General features: G+C 49.6%; 1 protein-coding gene across 3 annotated transcripts in view; it reads left to right on the top strand.

The window, feature by feature from the left end:
* Positions 1-5,882: 5,882 nt before the first annotated feature.
* CYRIA (CYFIP related Rac1 interactor A) overlaps positions 5,883-23,495 on the top strand; it is a 78,304-nt gene continuing 60,691 nt past the window's right edge. Inside the window, exon 1 of one of the 3 annotated variants that reach the window (XM_036434646.2) lies at positions 5,883-5,985. The gene's annotated coding sequence lies outside the window, so the exon portion shown is untranslated. The remainder of the gene's footprint in view (positions 5,986-23,495) is intronic. The other 2 variants (XM_045580478.1, XM_045580480.1) reach the window with 2 other exon arrangements.

The raw sequence follows: 23,495 nt of genomic DNA, 5'->3' as shown, positions 1-23,495 counted from the left end.
CTTATGCCTAAATCAACCTGTCTGCCTGGTCACTGATACGTTTCCCAAAGAGCAAAGGAAGGGAAGGAGGTCAGGCTGTCTGAGGAATTCAATGCTTGGTTCTAAATTCAAGACCGTGACACCTGTGTGTTATTTTTGTGGTTGTGGCTGAGACGCAGTTGATGACTTGGATAAGTCACATCAAGCCTTCATTTTCCCGGCTATAAAATGGGTACAGTCACAAGTGACTCCTACTTACCTGCTTGTGATGCTGCCTAGATGACTGAGCTATGCCTATAAAATGCTCTCAGCCTTTGCTCCGAGGCCCTTGTATATGTGTTATTACTTTGCTGATGGTGATTTAGGAAATGCTTTCAGCTTTGTGGGTGGTGAGGTAAACTTTCCTAGAGAGGCTGACTCATTTTGTCAAGATGCCAAACATGGATGCCATCAAACATTCCTGGATTTACCTGGCCAGACAGAGATTGAGATTAACTGACTCCTGAAAAGGTATCAGAGGGTTTGGACTCAGAAGAGGTTAGAAGCCATACATAGAAATCTTGAGATTAGAGAAGGAAGGAGAAGAGAAAATAAGGGTAGACTTTATTTATTGTAAATAATTAAAATCACTTTTTAAATTTGATAGCTGTTACATCAGGCCTGTGCTCAGTATTCAATTATTATGTGCATGTTCACGGTGTCATTCATGTTTCTACCTGGCACACAGTAGGCACTCAATCAATGTCACTTGCATGGACAGCCCTTTATGGGAAGTCCTATGATCCCCATTATATCTATGTGAAAACCAAGAAAGAGGAAAGTTGAGAAACCCACCCAAAGTCATACTGCTGTCGGTGAGGGAGAGGGCTCAGGTTTAAATCTTGACTTATCCGCAAAGCTCCTGCATGGTCCCTGTGATGGCCCTGCCTCCAGTTGTCCACTTTTCTTCCCTCTACCATTCTGCTTCATCCCTTTCTGTCCCTGGACTATGTAATTTTTCTCATTGTTTCCCATTGACTGCATTTATTCAGATCCTTCAAATTCATTGCCCTGTTTTGCCTTTGGGAGAAATGACTGGACTATTTTGTTCATAATCTTAACTCATCTTGGAAGTCATTATCTGGAGTATCCAGATGTGCCACACACAAGGGATGTACTCCACACAGAATGTTCCATACATTTGAAGGCACGAGTCTTCTCAGATGAATGAAATGAACCAAATGAAGTCCTTGACATTCCTGTGAGAGAGGAACCAGACACTTTTGGTATTTTATTACTATAAATGTATACGTTGTTGGGGAACTCCCTCAAGAAATGCAAGTCTGGATTTATGGTGCATTCAAATATTGAGCAAATACTGAGATTTTTATGTATCAGGTGCTCTTAGAGGTGCTGAGAAGTCTAAGCCCAATAAAAAAGATTTGGACCTCAAAGAGCTCCTAGTCTAGTCCAGAGGCATATGCAATCCATGTTCATTATTTGCGAATTCTATATTTGTGAACTTGCCTACTCACTAACATTTACTTGTAACTTCAAAATCAGTACTCTGGTGACACTTTGTATCATCTGCCATGTGCACCATACAGCAAAAAAACGTGAGTCACCAACAGACATATTTCTAGCTGAGTTCTGCCTTGTTTCAGCTCTCATACTGTGAATAACCACCCTCTCCCTGATGCTATGTTTGCCACATTCTACTAGTGCCATGTTTGCCACATTTCTGTGCTTTATATTGGCGAGTTCGCTGTTTAGAATGGACCCAAGCATAGTAATGAGTTGCTGTGTAGTGTTTCAAAGTGTGAGAAGGCTGTGATGTGCCTTACTGGAGAACATGTCTGGGTTAGACAAGCTTTGTTCCAAAGTTACGTGAGCTAAAGTGCTGTTGGCCTTGAGTTCAATGTCAATGAAGCAACAATATATATGAAGTAAGGTGTCTTTAAACAGAAACACCTATTAACCAAGGTTATGTACTGATTGTTGATGAAAATGTCGGGAGTAGGGGCTCACAGGAACCTAACCCTCTGTTTCCCGTAGGGGCAGCAGTTTACCATTTGCTATTTCAGTGTTCCTGATAACTTCATACAACATAGCTACTGGGAATAACAAAAATGGACAGTGTAAAATCTGATGTGATCAACAGGGCCTGGAGAGTGGGAAGGTAAAGTGTGAAGCCAATGCTGGGGAAACATACAAGAAAGAACATTTGACATGGCCTTAAGTGTCGAAGAGGGCTTTAAAGAAGGGTTGCTTTTGAGCTAGGATTTTAATGAATGAGTAGAAATATAATGAGCAGGCCAGGATGCAAGGCCATTGAAGGCCCAGGGGACCATGGGCAAAGGAAGGGTGCTCTCAGAGAGCTTGACAATCTCAGTGACTAAAGAAGCCATTCAAATCATGGGCTCCAACTCAGCCACAGCCCACAGTTTTCAGCCATGACCAAGCTTCCCTACATAGACTGGGCTGCGATCTCTGCAATGAGGAAGTGTGCATCGTGTCAGCTGTAAAAACCAGCTCAATATTCACAATCAGATCTGCTATGCTCCCTCTGGAGCATGTTTCCTTAGAAACCCCTGGTTACATAAAGCAACTGTGGCCTGCAATTGGCAAGAAAGCCCGCCACCTTTGGAAGTCAATACAGTCATGCCAGAGGGAGAGCATGGTATGATTCCTGGGGAAACAAGTGAAGTGGGAGGATAAAATGGAAACCCCTTCGCACAGAGCAGCAAGCAGAGAGCAGACACCGAATCTGGCAGCCTCCACTTCTGGTCCTCAACTGTGAATAACCCACTAAGTAGCAAGTAGTACTTTCTGCCTGACCAGCATCACTCAAAGCACTAGGAGGACACACACACACACACACACACACACACACCCCTATTCTTTCTTTCAGAGCTACAAAGCTCTGCCATCAACTTTCTAAGGTGGGTCTTACTACTCCCATTTTTTGGGAAGAGAAATTAGAAACTCCAAAGGCTTAAGTAACTTCCACTCGCACAGCTAGTGAGTGGCAGAATGAGGATGCATGCTCAGCTTTGACTCCACATCCAGCGGGGGTTTAATCCGTGTCTCAGATAAGGTCCCTTTCTTTTCTGGGACACAGATAAAAGAAGCGTTACCCTAGTGCCACCACAAAGGTGAGGGGTCATCGTCAGCTTTGGAGCAAGTGGTCTTTGATGGCGGGAGATGGGGAGGAAGTCCTGGGTGCCTATGTGGGAGCCAAGGTACAGAATCAGAAATGATCTTTCAAAGAACAAGAGGCCACCTGCCCCAGGATGGGCCTCAGTGGACGGAGAGGAGCCCTGGGCGGGACCAACCCTTGTTGCTCTATCTCCAGAGTGCATGCCCATCTTCCATGATCCTATCATTCTAATATCCAATAAATATAATCGGGGACCTGTTTTTGCCAAGGATTATTCTCAGCCTGGGGATGCTTTTCAAATGTGAGGGAGCAAAGGCTGGTCCATGGAGGGCAGCTAGCAACCTTTGGGCGATGATCGTAGTGCTCTTCTGATTATTCTCACTGCTGCCTCCTCTCTTTCTCCATCTCTGGTCCCCAAGAGCTCTTAGCCTATCTTCCTTCTCTTTATTGGAGGCTCCAGTCAAGGCTGGCCTGACCGTGGAAGCTCCCAGGGTCAAGTGCAGCCTTCTCAGTTCTGCACTCTCAGCCCCACTTTGTCCAGTCCTTCTAGTGCTGTGGCTGCACTGAACCCCTTTGTGTCTCTACCTGGGGTGTCCTTGACCCCATTTCCTACCTGTGGAAGTCTAGCTCATCCCTCAGGGTTCAACGTAAAAGGGTCTGCTCCCGATTTCCCCCAATCACAATGAATGCCTTCTCATGGTAGGTCCATACCGCTAATACCTCTAGTCTCATCTGTTTCCTATTCTGCCTCATCACTAACTGGGCTGGCAAGCTGTTGGCACCCTCTCCCAGTCTGGCACAGGGTCCATCATTCAGCACAGAGCCTGGCACTTTGCCAAAGCTCAAGAAATCTCTTAAAAAAAAACAAAGAAAAAAACACAAAGCAAGTAAGTGATGAGTGTGTCCTTGAAACTAGAATAGTTCCATTTAAATTTAATTTAACTACGACATTAAAGTTCATTTTAGCAAATGTACATTGTGAATAAAAACCATCTGAAACTTTATCTCAAAGCTATCTGGCTCCCTCAATGATAGCTTAATTTCACTGTAATCTTTATTATACAAACCTCTAAACTTGTTATTAGTTTTACTGATGACGCTGAAAGACTATTTCACCTGATCATTGTTCATTTCACACTGATCATTAGAAACCCTGTTATACCAAGGGCATATCCCACAGTTACTAAAACAGAAGCTGTCTTTACGTGCGTGGAGGTGAAATTTCCTGCAAATAAACTCCTCTCACCAGCCTAAACTGTATTCTGAGGACAGGCGGGCGGGAAGTGAGGAGCCCTCGCGTTTTCTGAAATGGTAGTACTTTATGGGGTGAATGGCGTCTGTGGCTGATTCATCCTGGCCCTTCCCAGCCAGAGCCTGACCGGATTCAAGGAGGATGGAATGAATGTGACATGTTGGTGTGTACGTGGTAGGGGTGGGACGAGAGGAATTTTCTAGTAGAACCACCCCAAGTCAAAGTGGGCCGTCCTTGCAGGGAATGACAGCAGGGGCTGGGCCAGGAATGCCATGCCTTGGCAGGCAGACACACATGAAGCGTGGGTAAGTGTTTATTCCCATCCTAAGGCCCCCTTCCAATGGGGAGACTATTTCATTCTACCAGACTGTGCCCTCCTGTCTGAATTCTTGCCAAAACCCAGCACAGGAAGCCACCATGCCAAGTGGCTTATGGGAGCTTTTCAGACCCACCTATGGATTGTCAGAGCCACAGGGAGCTCTGTGTGGGGACCTGACCCAGCTCTCCGGAAGCTTCCTGTACTTGCCCCACAGCCCCGCCTGCCTTCTGCTACCAGCTCACACACCCCTGCCAGGACACAGCTCCAGGCACACGCCTGGACCCCTTGCAGGAGTCTAATAAATGTCTCGGGATGGGGATGCTCCAGCTGATGGCCTGCAAAAGGAAGCAGGAGAAGCCAGAGCCTGCAGGACCGGCCCAGCCCTCCCCCTCTCCCCCTCCAAATGGGGCTCTGACTCACAACCTGTTTGGCACTGGGCAGCCCTCTCTGGTTTCCTGAATTTCTCTTAAATGCCTTCACGGCAGATGTTTTAGAACAATGATCATGACAATGACACTGCAATCCCTGCTTTCCCCTTGCATCACAGAGTTGTTGTTGTTTTTTTTTTTTTAAGTGTTTTTGTAGGCTTACTCTTCTGGGCAATTATACTTGAACTAAGCATCTGTGAGGACTTTTCTAGTGGTCTCCTCAATTAGATAATTATTGCGCCCCTCCAACCTCCCCTGGAGGGAGGCGGGGGCTGGGAGCCTGTTACCAGGGTGAGCAGGGAACTGGGTGTCTAACCCACGGTGATCTGAGGGTGGGGATGGGGGCTGCGAGGGTCTGACTGGGCTCAGGGGCACTGTTTGAGGGTGGGTGTGAATCTGGGAGTTGATTGCTGGGCCTTTCCCGAGTTTGTTGTTGTTGTTTGTTTGCTTCCCTTTTTGGAGGGTGGAGCGGGTATGGAGGCATGCCATGGCCAGAAACGGCAGATCCCGGCTTCCCCGGGGGAGGGCGAAGCCCAGCGGCCAAGGCTGAGCCACGGGCAGGGGGTCCCGCGGGCGCACCGGGTCCGCACCAGCTCCTGGGCCCGCGGGGTGGGGATTCCGGGGGCGGGTCCGGGCGGGGCGGGGGCGGGGCTTGAAGGGCGGGGCGGGGCGGGCCGTGATGGGGGCGGAGTGGGCGGCCCGGGGCGTGGTCTGGTCGGGCTGGGGGCGGGGCTTGGAGGGCGGGGCGGGGCGGGGCTCCGGCTCCTCTCGGGCTGCGGTGGCCGCTGGAGAGGCGTTTGCAGCGGCGGCGGCAGCTGGGCGGCGGTGGACGGTGGACGCACGGCCGAGCGGGGCGGCGGCGGCTCCGGTGAGCGCGGTGGGGACGCCGCCGGGGACGCGGTGGGCGCGGGGGGCGCGGTGGGCGCGGTGGGGCGCCGCCGGGGTCTGCAGGGAGCGGGCTGTGGAGGCGCCGGCGAGCCCTGCATCCTCGCCAGCCGCGGGAGAGGGCGGGCGGGAGCGGGGAGGACCCAGCCCTCCGCCCTTCTCCGGTGATCGCCGCCCAGACGGCCTCCCGGGCAGCCCGCTGCCCCTCTCCGCAGGACAGCCTCCCGGTATGCTCCCGATCGCCGCCTTCTCCCCTCGATCTCCACCCCCCTCTTCTTCCCCCTGCCTCCCCCTCCCTTCCCTGGGCATCAGGGTATCATCAGCTCCCAACCCGTGTTGCTAGGGGACCCCAGCCTCTGCCTCCCCTTCCCAGCAGGAGAGCCTAGTTCCCCACGGGTCCCCGAGGCCCCAGAGACGGGGTGAGCGCTCCCCGCGCCTGCACACCCGGACCCTTCCCTGCCACCTGCCCCAGATGCTTAGCCAGGTGCTGTGCCTGGGACCCAGGCCTCCTTCCCCCCCCCCCCCCCCCCCCCCCCAATCTGGAGAAGGGCACTGACTTATGGATCCTGAGCTTTGAGCACAATTCGACCGGCTTCCTGAAAGGCCAGGTCCTGCTAGCAAAGCGGTGGGTGGAGACACCTGTCTTGATGGGCCAGGTGGTCCCTGGGTCCCGGATGTGCTGGCCGCTATTCCCAGAGACCAGGCCCGAGAGCCTGGTCATTTCGGATCTCCAAAGCTGTTAGCCCACCCCACCCCAGATCCCCAGGATGTCCCCAGGCACCGTTTCCCCTCCCACGCCCTTGGTTTCCCACCTGCTCCTGGGGGACCCCGGGCTGGTTCTCAGGCCTTGGTCTCCCCACTGCTCCGTGGCCCTCTTTCCTTTCCCTGTCTAAAACTTCCCCCTCTCCCGGCCACCGCCACTGGGCACCGCCTTGAGTCCCCGGGCGCAGAGTTGGGCTGGGACCAGGCAGGGCTGGGACCAGGCAGGGCTGAGACCAGGCAGGGCTGGGACCTGTGCTGGATCAGCACTGGGAGGGGGGCTGCCAGCCCGGGTAGGCTGGGCATCGGGGCCGAGGGCCAGGGCTTCCGGGTGGCTCCCTGGCTCCCCCTGAGCTCCGAATGGGGTCCCAGGGCTCGCTGTGCCTGGAAGAGAGGAGGCAGAGCAGGGGCTGTTTTTCTTGCATGCTTCCGACTGTCTTGTGTTGCCATGGCGACAGTTTTGCCTCCCTTCCTCCTCCTCCTGACTCTTCTGGGAGCTGGTTTTTATTGGTCTGTTGTCCTGTCTTTTATGGCTTTAATTTCTCCTTTCTACTTGCTCGGGGATAAACAGCCACAAACACGGGCACCGGGCCAGGCTGGGGGCTAGCAGAACTTCATCTCATCCTGGCCCTGCGCTCCTGGGGGAAATAGGGCAAAGGGAGGGGGGGAGGACCTGCCCACACCCCCTCTGCTCCCTGCTCTGTGTGTGTGGAGCGAGGACAGTGGGCACCCACGGGCTTGGCACCACAGCCCCAGGCACCCCGTGGGTAGCATCCTGCCTGGGTCCTAATAATAGATGTGGAGTGCGGTGGGGAGCTGGCTGGCGTTATTTCCTTTCATCTGTGGGGTGCGGGCTGTCCCCACTCTGCAGAGTGAGCTGTCCCCCTGGGGTCACGCTGATGTTTGCACATGGCGCTCAGTTTTTGTGAAATGAACGGGACAGCAATGGAGCTGGCATTCCCCCTGAGGCTCCTCCCTGTGGGCGGGGGGCCTCCTGGGCCTGCTCCCAGAGGAACCCCGTGCCCCTTGAGCCCGCGTTCTGGGAGGCTCCCGGGAGCGGCCCCCACTTTTCCGGCCCCTGTGTGTGCGGCTGGACTCCCACGGAGGCGGAGGCGGGCTGCTGGGAGCTGCCTGATAGGCCCCTTGACCCCAAGTGTTGGGACCAAGTTGAGAGAGAGAAGCCACTTGCAACTTCCTGTTTTCACTCTCTCAGCCCTGAGAGCATTCAGTTTGCTTTTACTCTCAGGGCCTGGATACAACTGGATGATGAGTCAGGGACACTGAGCCCATCTGTCCCTCCCGAGCCAGCCCCTGTTCGGAGCCGCCAGGCCCCCGGGTCACGGCTGGCAGCTGTCAGTGACACTCGCCAGAGAAGCGCCTCTTCCCTTCCCTTTCCTTCTCTCCTTCATTCCACACACTTCTCCCCACCCTGTCCCTGCTCCCCTCACATCACCCAGACCCTGGGCTTGTTAATAAGCTGGAAAGGCACTCTGGTCACGTGAAAAGACCGGAGAAGCAGCAGTCTCAAGGTCAAACGTTGACCCTGAGGAAGTGCAGTTCCTCCTCTGAGCCTCAGATTCAGGCTTGAAAGTGGGTTGGCAGCATAGTCCTCGCTGCCCCGTTGGCTTGTGCTTGGAGGAGGGGATGGAGTCGTTGACAGAGAGAGTGCTCTGGAAGGTGGAAAGCCTGAAGCACCCATAGCATCCTCTCTGGTGAAGACCTTGAACCACCGCTCAGAGATTGAGAACTGGTTTGGGAATAGTTAGCTGCAAACTCTCAGGGTGAGAGGCATTCTCTAGACATCTTGACCACCCTTCATGTTGAATCTGTTTGTTTATGTACCGCTCATTCACTGGGCATCTACTCTGTACCAATTGCAGTTTGGGGAATTGGGGATTAAAAAAAATGAGTGCAATGACTGTTCAAAGCATGTAGGCTGCTGGCGAAGACAGACATGGAAAGAGATCTGTGTAATACAGTCAGCGAGGTGGTGTCCTACGGGACAAGGCAGGGTGACGTGGGTCCCAGAGGTGGTGGCTTGACTGGGTCACCCATTAAGATTGACGCAGGCTGCCTGTGCTTTGTGGCTGAGATCCAGCAGGCCTGCCCCTGCCCACTTGGCAAGCCCTGGCCTGGCTCTCACAGCGATGGGGTGATGTGATGGCTGCAGAGCCCCTCTCGGCTCCTGTGAGCAGGGCCAGGAGAGAGGCGTGTGGCAGGGAACCAGCCTCGCTGAGTTTTGACTCATCAGCTCGTAGTAGCCGCTGGTTCCTGTTTCATCTGGGTCAGAATCCTTCCTCGGGGGCTACATGGTGATTGAAAGAGTAGATTTTGAAGTCAGATCTGAGTTCAGACTTTACTGCTGTGAGGTCCTAACTGTGAGACTGGAAAAACACACACAAAAATACTCACCTCTCTGAGCGTCCATTCTTGCATCTGTAGATAATAACCATACTTGCCTTCTAAGAAACAAATTATCTTGTGTATTTATAGGGTCTGGCATGGCGTCCGCCTCACATCAGACTTGCCGTTATTTAGTTATATTGATTAGAAAAGAGTTCGCAGTTACTGGGCCTCTGGGTCCTCTTAGAAGCTGGTGGGAAGCTCTCCGGACTAATGCTGGCCTTCAGAGATCCATTCATTATCTGGGAAGGTTAAAACTCGCTCAGCTTCCTCATGCTGCTGGTTAATCTCTGCGTTATCTCTCAGCAGCTAAGCTCTGTTCCGTGGCACCGGGACGCGGCGTGAATCGCCAAGGCCTTTGTTTCCTCCTCAAAGAGGAACAAATTCGAAATGGCTACAAATGCCCCGGTTTTCAACAGACACGTTCCTGCCTTGATGAGAATGCTTTCCTTTGCTGTAGTTCCTTCCACGTGTGTTTTGCTTTTGTTGCCTTTGCTTTGGTGTCAGATCCAAAAATGCACCACCGAGACCCGTGGCAAAGAGCTCCCTGCCTGGGTTCCATTCTAGGAATTTGATGGTTTCGGGTCTGACGTTCAGGGTTTTGAATGCATTTCGAGTGGATTTTGGAGTCTGGTGTATTGTTCCTTTGCATGTGGCTGTCCAGTTTGCTCAACACCATTTATTGAAGCGACTGCCCTTACCTCATGGCATACTCTTGGTTTTTCCATCAGAAAATACTTGAAAATGAATGTTCCATCCTTTTTATTCTGAGCACAGTTAGCTTCCTTTTGTGTTTTGTTTTTTTTTTTTTTTTTTTTTTTTTTTTTTTTTTTTTTCCCTAAGTTACCATCTGTGAGTATTCACATTGTCTTTCGAATCCTCAGTACAACTTCTGGGCATTACCGTCGCCATCCCCTATTTCCAGTGAAGGAAACGGGGAGGGGTGAGGTCGCTTGCAAAGCCCAGCGGTTAGCAAGTGGCAGGGCCAGAATGTAAAACTGGGTCCCGCCAGCTCTGTGTGCCACCGCACACAGTCTTGTCATTTTCTTGGCCGGCGTGCCCATGACCTAAAATCATTGTGCTTGAAGAATGTGCCCAGATTTCAATGGGGGTGGGGCTGGTCAGTGTTGTAACTCGGACTCCTAGTAAATATTTAGAGATTTTATGAGGGTTCTGCTCTCGGCCCGGCACTGATGCGGCTTTTACAAAAGTGATGGATAGGAGCTTGACACCTCGGAGCTGGGAGGAAACGTCTGAGCATGCTGGGAGTAGCTCTCTTTGCACCAGGATGGCTTGCTGGCCTTGTCCTGAAAATCGATGGAACTGGTTTCCTAACGGATTGGGGGAAGGGAAAGCAGGACAGGTACATCCCGGGGACGTAGGGACGGAAGCGGTGAGGCCAGAGGATGGGTGGGTGGCTGCTCACAGGCCAGGGCGGTGCGGATGGCCCGTCTAGGAACAGGGAGGTATGGGAAAGAAGGCAGATATAGAATCTCTCACCAACCTCTCTCGGGGAACGTGGGAGTCTGTTTGCCTGGTTCAGGCGCCCCATTGGACCAGGGAGTCCAACTGCTGGCAACGGGCGTGCCGTTTGCCAGTAGTGAGCTTCCTGCTGCCACCTCGGCCCTGCCGACAGACGCGCTTCCACTCTCAATTATCTCCGGCCTGCGTCTGGTGTCTGCTTGTTTAATGACTTCCCTTTCTAATAAAACTTCTCTGCGGCCGGGATAATGAGGTATTTAAAATGAAACTGGGGAATGCAGGGTCCCCAAAGAGTTTAATTGCACTTTTAGGATGGATGAAGCATCCAAATGAGATCATTCATTCATTCGTTCGTTAACCCTGTGCTGACAGGACGCGGTGGCTCTCATCCCACAGGGTGGCAGAGGGGCGAAACCAGGGATCCGGCGGAGCACGGTGTCCCCAGGAAACCAGGGGACTCCAGAGATGTCTTTGTCTCAGAGCCACACAGCCCGTTTTCTTCCTCGAGTGGAGCACCTGAATTACACCTGACAGGTGGCAGGGGGAGCAGGCGCTGACACATGGGACTGAGAGGCACGTGGCCTGGGCTGGGCCCAGGTTCCTCTGCTCCTTGCTGCCTGGGTGGGAGCAGGGCAGGTCTCTGCTTCCGTCCCAGTGTTGGTGACATGGCAAGGTTGGATTTCATCGCATGCAAGGGTCCTTGCACGGCGGCCTATGAGTCTAACAAGTCCTTGGGCTCCTTGCCCCGAGGGGCAGGCGAAGGAGCAGACCCTGCAGCCTCCGCCAGCAGGGGTGCCGAGACAGAGCGGGGACAGGGTCAGCTCTGTGTGTTCCCCAAGCTTCCTCTCCAGAAAGGGAACCGCATTTGTTGGTATGGAGCATCTGATAAAAAGCTGGAAGTCAAGGCAAGTCACAAAAGGGAGAGACAAAAAATAAAAAATGAAAAAGGGATGCAGCTCAGTGGAGGAGGATGTGGGAGGGGGAGGGGAGAGAGAGTCACCAGCCTCCTCCCAGGTCCCAGGCCCCGAGCTGACATAGACAAGGAGGGCTCCACCTCACAGATGCCTTCGTTCCCACAGCCTGCTTGTGTTGTAAGTGAATGTCCTTTAGTGGAATCACTTGGTTTGACGATCTCCAGGTTTTAGAATAAGGTAAAATGTGCAGTCATTTTAGGGTCATGGGGAACAATGATAAATGCACAATTGCCTCGGCAACTGTCAACACTCACGTTCCCACTGGCAACAAGATGCATGCCCTTCCGGTAGCAATGATGAAATGCTGGCAGCAGCAACCCGGAGCCAGCTAGACCCGTGGTCAGAAAACTGCCGCTCTTGAGCCACATGTGGCTCTCTGGCCCCTTGAGTGTGGCTCTTCCACAAAATACCACAGCCTGAGCGAGTCTATGTTGAAGAAGTGGCATTAGAAGAAGTTTAAGTTTAAAAAATTTGCCTCTCCAAGGAAATTTCAATCGTTGTCCTGTGGATATTTGGCTCTGTGGACTAATGAGTTTGCTGACCACTGACCTAGAGCATTCACAGCAGGAATACCAAGCCTCACTGTCCACTTTCGCAAGCTTCTGAGGAGCTTTTGAAATAGATGCTGTCCCGTTCTGTGGTTGAGGAAACTGGCATTCAGAGGGACTGGCATAATGTCACCTCCTTGGGAAGGTTGGGAGCTGGTATCTGCAACCATGTCTGGGTGTCCGCCAAGCCTGGTCCTTCTCTGCCACCCACACTAGAAACGGGAGCTGTGCATGTGTGAGGAGTGTGGAATTCATGCGCAGGTGTCGGATAAAATCCTCATCTCAAAGAGCTGCCTGCACACCTGAAAATTGAAAACAGTAAAATAAAATATAGGCTGTGGGTTAAGCGTTCCTGTGACCCGTATCTCTGGCTTTGGACTGATGTCCTTCCTGGTGGCCTCTGCCCAGCTCACTTCACCAGAATGCCGTGGAAGCTCAGCAAGTGAGGCCAGATGTGTAGAGCTTGTTTTCTAGACCCTCCTTGGGATGCTGAAGTCATGGGAACCCAGGGGTGGCTGGTCTCAGCTTACAGAATGGCCAGCTCCTATGTGTCAAAGCAGGAAGAACAACTGTAGTCTAATTTCTCTATTTCATAGGAACTTAGGTCGAGAAATAGATAGATGATAGCTAGCTAGCTAGATAGATACATAGCTAGACAGGTAGATAGATATGTACATATATACGTAGATGGATGATAGAGAGAAACCCAAAGTCAAAGGCTGTTCCAAGGCTGGTACAAGAACTCAGCCTTACCAAAGCTACCACTGGCCGACACCTTTGAAATCCAGAGGCGGGAAATGTGCTCTAGAAGTTCTGGGAAAATACCCGAGGGCCACAGGGTGCTCTGCAAGGAGAGAGAACTGGTTCGGGATCCGGCTCCCCCTTGGGCAAATTCTTTAAGTTTGCTAGGTTTCCTTATTAGCAAACTGAAGCTGGTAGTATTTGTGGCTCAGAAGGAATATTGCAAAGACTTAGATGAATCAAACATGCCAGTCTTGCTTTTTGCCCAGTTTTTTAAGAAAATGTGTTTGAAAAGCGTTGGCCAGTTCCGTTAGGCTCCACTGTGTTTGTTATATTTGGGGGATGGCAGGCGGGAAAGGACAGGGAATCTCTCTTTCTCCAACAGACACAATCCTGGTCTGCCCGTGGCAAAGCTCTCCACATCCACTCCCTTGGAGTTCTAGCTCCAGCGTGTAAGCCTTCATTTCGTTCTTGAAATGAACCTGGGTATGATGTCCACTGGAGTGTAACAAGGGTAATGATTCCAGGGAGCATCCAGCTTAGCACTTACTATATGATCGATTCCCCCACTTCAAATCTTTTTCTTACTGTGTCTGAGTGTGTGTGTGTGTGTGTGTGAGAGTGTGTGTGTGTGTGTGTGTGTGTGGTTTGTGAGTGTTGAGATTTTAAATCTGGGCCCTTGAGCCCTTCAAAACTAAATGGGGTTGTAATGTATTTTCTGGCATTCCCTTTTTTATAAGTCCCAAATCCAAAGTACTCTGAGAAGTTAACGTTTTTTTCATAGCTCACTTGGCTTGCTTGTACATGAGATGATTTACAGGTGATACTGTGGGTTCAATTCCAGAGTATCTTAATAAAGCAAGTATGGCAATAAAGGGAGTCACACACACATTTTGATTACCTGATCCATACAAAAGTCATGTTTACACTAGACTGTAGTCCATTAAGTGTGCAATAACCTTATATCTAAAAACAGATGTACATTCTTAATTTAAAAAGTTCTTTATTTCTAAAAAAAAAGGGGGGGGGCGGTAACCATCATCTGAGTCTTTGGTGAGTTGTAATTTTTTGCTCAGGGAGCATCTTGCCTCAATGTTGGCTACTGACTGATGAGTGGTGGTTGCTGAAGATTGGGTTGGCTGTGGCAATTTCTTCAACCATTTTTTTTTGCAATTTTTTTCAAATAATGAAGTTTGCCTCGTCTATTGACTCATACTTTTATAAACACTTCCTCTGTAGCATGTGGTGCTATTGGATGGCATTTTCCCCACAATAGAACTTCTTTCAAAACTGGAGTCAATCCTTTCAGCTAAGTTGATGCAGTATTCTAAATCCTGTGCCATCAATTCCAGTAATCTTGATGGCATCTTGACTCGGTGTAGGTTTCATCTGGAGAAACCACTTTCTTTGCTCATCCTTCATTCTTTAAAGTCCTCATTCTTTAAAGTTTTGTCATGAGATTGCAGTAATGCAGCCACATCTTTAGGCTCCACTTCTAACTCTAGTTCTCTTGCTATTTTCCCCCACATCTGCAGTCATGTCCTCCACTGGAGTCTTAAATCTCTCGGTCATCCAGGTTATTGGAATCAACTTCTTCCAAACTCCCTTTAATGTTGATATTTTCACCTCTTCCCATGAATTACAAATGCTCTTGGTGGCACTACAATGATGAATTATTTCCAGAAAGATTTCCCAGACTCATCAGAGGAATCACTGCCTATGAAAGCTATAGTCCTGCAAAATGTATTTCTGTCATAATGGGACTTGAGATTCAGAATTACTCTTTGATCTGTGGGCTGTAGAATGAATGTTGTGTTAGCAGGCATGGAAACAATATGAATCCCATTGTACATCTCCTTCAGAGCTCTTCGGTGACTAGGTACATTGTCAATGGGCAGTAATATTATACTTTAAAAAGAATCTGGTTTTCTGAGCAGTAGGTCTCAACAGTGCCTTAAAATATTCAGTAAACCACGTTGTAAACAGATGTGCTGTCATCCAGGCTGTGCTGCTTTATTTCTAGAGCACAGGCAGAGCAGATTTAGCATAATTCTTAAGGGCCCTAGATTGTTAGAATATAAATGAGCACCGGCTTCAACTTAAAGTCACCAGCTGCATTAGCCCCTAACAAGGGAGTCAGCCTGTTCCTGCAGCTTTGAAGCCAGGCATTGACTTCTCTCTAGCTAGGAAAGACCTCGATGATATCTTCTTCCAATATAAGGCTGTTTTTTTTCATCTACATTGAAAATCTATTGTTTTATGTAGCCACCTCTATCTATTATCTTGGCTAAGTCTTCTGGATTGCTTGCTGCAGCTTCTATACCAGCATTTGTTGCTTCACCTTGCACTTTTGTGTTACAGAGATGGCTTCTTTTCTTAAACTTCATGAACTAACCTCTGTAAGCCTCAAACATTTTTTGTTTTTGTTTCTGGAGCTTCCTCATCTTTCTCAGCCTCACAGAACCGAAGAGTTAGGGCCTTGCTCTGGATTAAGCGTTGGCTTAAGAAAATGCTCTGGTTGGTTTGATTTTCTTGCCAGATCACCAAAACTTTCTCCTTATCAGCAATAAGACCATTTTGCTTCCTTATTATCCACATATTCACTGGAATAGCACTTTTAACTTCCTTCAAGAACTTTGCTTTTGCATTGACGACTTGGCTAATTGGTACAAGGGGCCTAGCTTTCATCCTATCTTGGCTTTCATCACCTCCTTCACGAAGCTTAATCATTTCTGGCTTTTTAATTAAAGTGAGAGATGTGCAATTCTTCCCTTTACTTGAACACTTTGAGGCTATTGCAGGGTTACTATTTGGCCTAATTTCAATATTATTGTGTCTCAGGGAATAGGAAGGCTCGAGCCGAGGGGAGAGGTAGGGGAATAGCCCATCAGTGGAGCAGTCAGAACACACACACAACAGTTATTGATTAAGTTTGCCATATATATATATATATATATATATATATATATATATATATATATATATAAAATTGATTTTTTACAGAGAGGAAGGGAGAGGGATAGAGAGTTAGAAACATCGATGAGAGAGAAACATTGACCAGTTGCGTTTCGGCAAGTTTGCCATCTTATGTGGGTGCTGTTTGTGGCACGCCAAAAGAATTACAAAGGTAACATCAGACTCACTGATCACAGGTCACCCTAACAAACATAACAATAATGAAAGAATTTGTAAGATGGCAAGAATTTCCAAAATGTGACACGGAGACACAGAGTGGACAAATGCTGTTGGAAAATGATGCCAACAGACTTGCCAGACATGGGGTGACCACACACCTTTAAATTTGTAAAAACGTAATAGGTGGGAAGCGTGATAAAATGAAGTGCAATAGAAAGAGCTATGTCTGTATGGTCCTCATTTATCCCTTTTGGGATAAACACGTTTTCATGGGCTGTGTGCCTCAGACCTTGCCAGGGGTGTACATATATGGTAAATGTATTACATTACCTTCCTAAAATCTGAAGATTTCTGATGCACATCTGAGCAAAGAGTTTGGAAAAATAGGGTTTTGCAGACCTGTCTTTCAAAAATAAGCCCACAGGAACTGACACAGTGTCTGGGGTCGGGGTATTGGGGAGGCATTGGTGGGTCCTAAAGTCTCGTACCTCTGGATACCAGATGGTGTGGTGATCTGCTTCACCTTGTGCTCATGCAAAGCCTCAATGGTCAGTTTTACACTGAGTGGCGGGATTATTATGAGCTCTGAATGCATAACAATCTGGCTATTTATATATATATTATATATTATATATATATAAAATATTATATATATATATATCCTATATAATAAAAGGCTAATATGCAGATTGTTTCCTCCATCAGGAGTTGGACCAGCAGGCAGACCAACCAACCGCCCATGTCCCCTCCCCCTGGCCAGGCTGGCTGGACCCCACCCATGCATGAATTTATGCACTGGCTTTAAGAGATCATAATAATTTGTATATTTCACCAATTTACATAATAGGAAGTGCATGAAATCACCATGTGGGCACAAAACAACACATGCTTTTAAAATTGTAGGTTCCAAAATTTCATTGGGACAAAGCGATTTTTTTAAAATGGGAGAGGGGGATAGGGGAGGAAAGAGATTAACCAAGGAATTTATATGTATACATGCCCCATAGACAAAGACATGGAGGGGGCAAGAGGAAGGAAAAGGTGGTGGTGGTGGTGGGGGGGGAATATCTATAATACTCTCAACAATAAATTTTTTTAAAAATTCCTTAGAACTGAAAATGAGCTGGGAAATTTTGGTCTAGCGTGGTTTGTAATCAAGTTTCCTCACTGGCCTTTGGGGGGGAGGGGGGGAGGGAGTTTTTAAAGCCTACTCATCATTTTAGCTTTGTGAGGAGGAACCAGGGCTAGAAGCCTGAGCATGGGGAAGTGAAACGCCCTGGAGCGTGAGAAGGTCTTCATTCTTTTTCTTTTTCTTTTTTTTTATTGATTTTTTACAGAGAGGAAGAGAGAGGGATAGTTAGAAACATCGATGAGAGAGAATCATCGATCAGCTGCCTCTTGCAACCAAGGTACATGCCCTTGACCGGAATCGAACCCAGGACCATTCAGTCCGCAGGCCAACTCTCCCACTGAGCCACACCGGTTTCGGCTGGTCTTCGTTCTCGTCTTGGGTCTGTTCTTGACTTGTTCAGTGAGTTGGTTGGACATGTTGCTTCCCTTCTCTGGGCCCTCGGAACTCCTAGGAGCTCCAGTTCTAAGTAAATGAATTCTTTCTTGTTCTCTGAGAGTCTGGGCGCTGAGAGGCACCCCACGGGAGGTGGAAAGCGCTGAGCAACCTGCAGGGCTACATGCTTGGGCTTCCCTCCAGCCCCTGGGCAGACTCGAGGGATGTGGACATGCTTTCTGCTCCGCCTTGGTTTCTGGGAAATTCCTTAACTTCTCTCAGCTGGTCTCCTCACACCTTAGGCTGGTTTGTCCTGAATTCACTTGGGCTCTAGCCCCTCCCTTCATGTGCAGCAGGGACCCCCTGTGTAAGGGAGCCTTGCAGTTGCCCGGGCGTTCCCAGGGCTGTGGTGGAGGCACACTAGGCATTGTGGGTGGGCATTAGGATGGAAAGTGAGAGCCCCATGTGGAGCGTGGGGCAGGATGTCCCCACGGAAATGGAGCAGGCCCTGGTGATGGCCTGTGGCTGTAGGACATTTAGGGAAAGGGGCTTGGGGACCCCCGGCCTGCTATCTCTATCTCATTCTCTCTTTCATTCCTTTTCTTTGATGTTAGGCTTCCTGTATCCTAATCCTGACTTTGCCAGGTGGGAGGGTTGACATTTCCTCCAGAACCTAAAGAGGTTTGAGAGCCAGTGGGTGTGTCCCTCCAGGAGGCCTTCGCTTAGCAGTATCTCCCCATGGGAACCAGGGGCCTGGCCGCAGGCAGGGGGTTTCCACGATGAGAAGTGACATTGAATTTGAGGGCCCTGAAGGCCTGCCGTTTGCAGAGACTGTTGGAGCCGCTCAGGAGCTGTGAATTTGCTTGGAACCCTGGCACACTGAGATGAGGATACTTCTGATCATGGCTGGTCCTTATATGAGAGAGACTGGACCCCTGTGTGTGTGTGTGTGGGGGGGGGGGCAGAGGGATGAACATTTGTGAATACAAGTATGTGCCTGGTACATGGGTGAGTAAGTATGTGAATGTGTGTGTGCATGGTGTGTGAGTGTAGTATATGTGTGAGTATGCAAATGTATGTTTGTATGTGAGAGCATGTGTGACTGCATGTGCATGCATGTCTTGGGGGTCCTTTCGGATCCTGGCCTTCGTGGTTAGGATGGATCTGGTCACAGAGGTGCTGTCGAGGGGCTGAGGGACCCTTACCTTTCAGTGATCACCAAGAAAGGCAATTCTGCCCTGTAATAGCCCCTATTTTTTTTTCCCTCCCATGAAACCACCTGTGCGTCAAGGCCCTATCCCCTTTTCCTTCACGCTATTCATGTGGTAACCTGCTAGTGAGGTTGTGGGTTGTGTAAATTTATCGGTTCAACCTCAAATTCAGGAAATAATTTGAGTAGCTCATATAAACTAAGATAGCTACAGTGTACTTGCTGTTTTGTGGTATATGCATGTGAGCTTTTTGTGTGTTTTTTTATTTTTTTATTTAGTGGTTATAGGTTAGCCAGTACCCACATGGCCCCTAATTTTTCAAAGTAGACACTAATTTTTAATTATATTAATAACAACGAATTATGCTCTTTAGCATGTCTGTAGCACCTATTCATTCTGTTTTGCTAGTCTGTTTGTGCACGCTTTTCCCCCTCTAGACCACCTTGCAAGGTAGATATGTTTATTTTGCTTTTGAAGACAAAGACAGTGAAGCTCAGAAGGTCTTAAAAACTTGCTTTTTAGGACAGAGGATTGTGAGTGAATGGGGCCCCAGGATTCTGGTTCAGGCTGGCCTGGCTCACAAAATCCTACAGTTTCCCACACACCACAGTTCACACTATGTCCAGGCCACAATTTTATTTTTTTAGAAAAATAAAATCTTTTTTTCTTTCATGACTCCACTTAAGCCTCAGAAAATACAGTCGTAGCTGGATTTCTTTACCTTTTTCCAGAATGGAGTCCCAGGGCTCTCCCTACCTCAAAGCAAACTTCGTGCAAATGGTCTTTCCATTGAACAGGCCTCCGCCTGCACTTCTGAAGGGCCAGGCACTGTTCTGGGAACGTTCAATGTGTTATTTCATGGGAGAAGATGCGGGGCACTTCATCGTATAGGGAGTCGGACTGAGACTGGGAGGTGCAGTTGTTCACCCAAAGGCTGGTAGTATATGAAAGGTTGTGGCTTGCTCTGAGGAGTAACAATTCAGAGTGTAGTTCTGTAGGGTGCTTGGGATTTTGCCTTCAGCCTGGGACCAAAGCACCTCTTTCTAAACTATGAGATGAAGTCCTCTGGCCCACCAGCTCTCACCCTCCTGGTGCCCCACCTCCTCCGTCTCTGCCTGCTGCTGTCTCTGCCTGCTGCCGTCAGAGCTCGGCGCAGTGGTTGTGGAGAAAAGCACATTTCCTCTTACTTTTTCTGGGCCACACTAACCTATGTGAGCTGTGGCTCGTTTTAGTTGGCCACACTCCTATTTTAGTTTTATGGCTCATCAGGGACTTGCCAGTATTATGCGTGAGCTTCATATTACAGAAGAGAAAACAAGTCATGTGACTCATCCAAGATGACACATGATGTCCATATTTTCTTTCCAAAACACTCTTTCTTTATCCAAACCCATCCCTGAGATTCACTTTGGTGTTCCATTCTCCTGGAAACTTCGCCCAACTCTCCACTAAAATTATCCATCCTCCCATCTATCATCCATCCATCAATCCATCTATTGTCCATCCAGCACTCATCCATCATCCATTTCCATCCATTCATCCATTCATCCATCTATTTATACCCATCCATTTGTCAACCATCCATCCATCCATCCATCCATCATCCATTTATCCATCCATTTCTACCCATCCATTTGTCATCCATCCATCCATCCATCCATCCATTTATCCATCCATCCATTATCTATCTATTCGTTATCCATTCATCCACTTATTCAACAGATACTGAGCAGTGTATCTGTTGAATAAGTGGGGCGGCACTTTGACTTTGGGCCATTCACTGGAGATTCAGAGAGGCACTCAAGAGACAAAACGCCTTGCCCCAATGGAACTTATTTTCTATTGGGAAAGATGGATCATAAGCCTGTAAACATGTCTGTTGTGTTAGATGGTGATACGTTTCCGGAAGAAGATGAGGCAGAGGTGGGTGTACCAAAAGAGTGGTCGGTGGAGGGAGCTTGGGAGAAAGAGTTGCTATTTTGAGTCGATCAGGGAAGATCGCCCTGAAGGTGGCAAGGAGTGAAGACCTGCAGGGGGTAAGAGAAGGAACCATGTGGTAGCTGTGTTCCAGGCAGGGAGTTGGCAAATGCCAAACCAGGGTGGGTTGTGCTCGGCCTTAACAGCGTGGCCAGTGGCCGGTGGTGAGGTTGGGGACACCTGTGACTTCAGGACCTCTTGGTGCTCCCAGAGAACAGCTCCTATATCATTTTTAAAAAATATATATATTTTATTGATTTTTTTATAGAGAGGAAGGGAGAGAGCTAGAGAGCTAGAAACGTCGATGAGAGAGAAACATCGACCAGCTGCTCCTGCACAAACCCTACTGGGGATGTGCCCGCAGCCAATGTACATGCCCTTGACCGGAATGGAACCCGGGACCTTTCAGTGCGCAGACCGACGCTCTACCACTGAGCCAAACCGGCTTTGACGGTTCCTATATCTTTATAGTCTTTTTCCCCACTGATCTGTCCTCACCCTGGCCTGTCACCCCGGAGGGAAGACCTCACTTGTCATCTGTTTTCACATCCCCAGCATGAGCTCTAGGGCAGGGGAGAAGGAGAGCTCAGCTTTTAGGATAACTCTGCTCCTTCTTTCTTCTTTCTTTTCAAGGACAAGAGTTCTTTTGTTATTTTTTTATATATATATAAATGGGGATTTTGAAGAAATGCCACCTCAAAACTCCAATTAGCCAGATCCTTTTTGGATACCCATCACAGGGGCATGGCTAGATGCCGAGAAAGAACTGGAGATGCATGGGGGGGGGGGGGGGGAGAATGTTAATTGGGGCTTCCCCAGAGAGCCCAGCAATTCCTGGGACTGCCATCCCTGCCGGGGACAACAGTTTGCAAGGGTGACCATGGCTGGGACAAGTGGGTTCTCGAGAAATCCTCAGAGTGTCAGGACTCTGCTGCCTCAGTGGGGAGCTGGGAGCTGGAAGGCTGTGTCTCCAGAGACCTTTCTGGGGAAAAGCACATTCTCCCTGGCAGGAGTCTCTCCCCGGAGCAAACCTGGTCCATGAGAGGCAGGCTTTCTTGGAGGCAGGGCAAGGGCGTGGGACATGCAGGTGGGCTGGGCAGCCAGGAGGAGGTCTGAGCAGGAGCATCTCCCACCGGTGACCTGCCGGGCCAGGTCTGGGACCTCCCGGGCTGGCAGGCTCGTTTCCGATCTGAAAGGACTAAAGGACCCTTCGAACAGTTTCTCCCACTCACGGCATTTGAGACAAGTGGCTCAGTGGGGTGGGGGCCTGGAGTGGGGGGTAGTAGTCAGTGGACACTGGGTGAAGCAGGAGGCATCCCGAGGCCACTGGGGAATTCCAAGGAGGCCAGGCAGTGGCGAGGTGTGTGTATCCCTGTGTGTGCCGCGGCCATGACCTTGTGGAGCGATGATGGATGAGGGTTGGGTGGGAAGCACTTTCTTTGTCGCTGGTACATGGGTGATGGGCTTGATTCAAAATAACACAAAGGGCCCTAGCCAGTTCAGCTCAGTGGGTTTTGTTTTGGTTTCACGCTAACGGGCGAGAAAGGCCAGGAGGGTCGCTCCGGATGTGAAAAGCTTTGGGTGTGACATGAAAACAGGCCTCTGTGGGCCTGAGGGGAGGGAGGTGTCAGAGGGCGGGGATGGAGGGGTATGAGGGTGGGGGAGGACTTTGGGCAGGGTCAGAAACTGGCAGTGTGAACTGTCTCCAAAAGCAACAGGCAGGGGGACAACTCTGTCAGACGCCCCGGAAAACAGTCATTGGAAATGGAGCTTCAGGGAGAGAGGGCAGAGGCTGCAGGATGCTTCCCATTCATGTCCACACAGGACAGAGCCTGTCACCTATGCTTAAGGCCACTTGCTTGCTCCTTGGAAAGGAGCTGTTTAAAAAAGTGAAAGTGAGAGGGGAAGAAGGAACAAAGCCGAGAAAAAGAAAGAGAGGGGGAGGGGGAGGGAATTTGAATTGGAAACAATAGGAACAAGAGCATTGAATTGGTCACTCATGCCAGGTCCTGTCCTGAGTCACTGCCGGCTGGGTGGAAGGTCAGGGTCCCTGGGTGGCTGCATTTCCTGTGAAATAACACACCATTCCCAGGACGGGTTCCAGGCTGTGACGGGTGGCCTGGGGCAGTTTGTGCTGGAGATGCTGCAGGGCTGCTCAGCCTGTGCAGGAAGAGCCTGCTGAGGGCGGGAGGACAGACACCGTCCCTGGGAAATGTCAGTCCGACCATGGGCGGCCGCTGGGCTCTGGGAGGGAGAGTGAGGCTCACGGCCTGGTCAGGGCAGCTTGAAGCTCTCTCTGTGGGTTCTGCCTCCCTTTTAGTGTAGATCTCTTGTTTTTCTCTTTTTTCGCTACGTCATCCCTGATATCAAGAACTGGCCCAGAAACCAATGAAACCTTTATTATTTGCCAGCGTTTTCATCAATCTGCAGTTTGCCAAAGGGATTTTTACACTAAAGTTGAGTCAGTCTCAGCTGTGATAAAGTACACGGTTTTGTTCCCATTGCTCACATGTCTTCACTGTTTGATTCTGGGCCATCACTTACCCGCTCTTGGGCCTTGAGGACCTCATCATAAAATGGACATAAGTCCTTCTTTGCTGACCTCCACATAATATCTGTAAACGTGAAGTAATTTAGACTGGGGAAATGTGGCGTATGAGTCAGTTTTGCTGCGTAAGAAAGAATCCCCAGATTCTTGCTTGTGGTCACGTGTCTGGGGCAGCAGGGTGGCCTGTGACACTGCTCCATTTCTTCCTCTC

This window comes from Pipistrellus kuhlii, unplaced genomic scaffold (genome assembly GCF_014108245.1).
Source record: "Pipistrellus kuhlii isolate mPipKuh1 unplaced genomic scaffold, mPipKuh1.p scaffold_m20_p_13, whole genome shotgun sequence".
Classification (NCBI taxonomy): Eukaryota; Metazoa; Chordata; class Mammalia; order Chiroptera; family Vespertilionidae; genus Pipistrellus; species Pipistrellus kuhlii.
The sequence above is the reverse complement of the archived record's forward strand: the minus strand, read 5'-3'. Positions and strand labels throughout refer to the sequence as shown.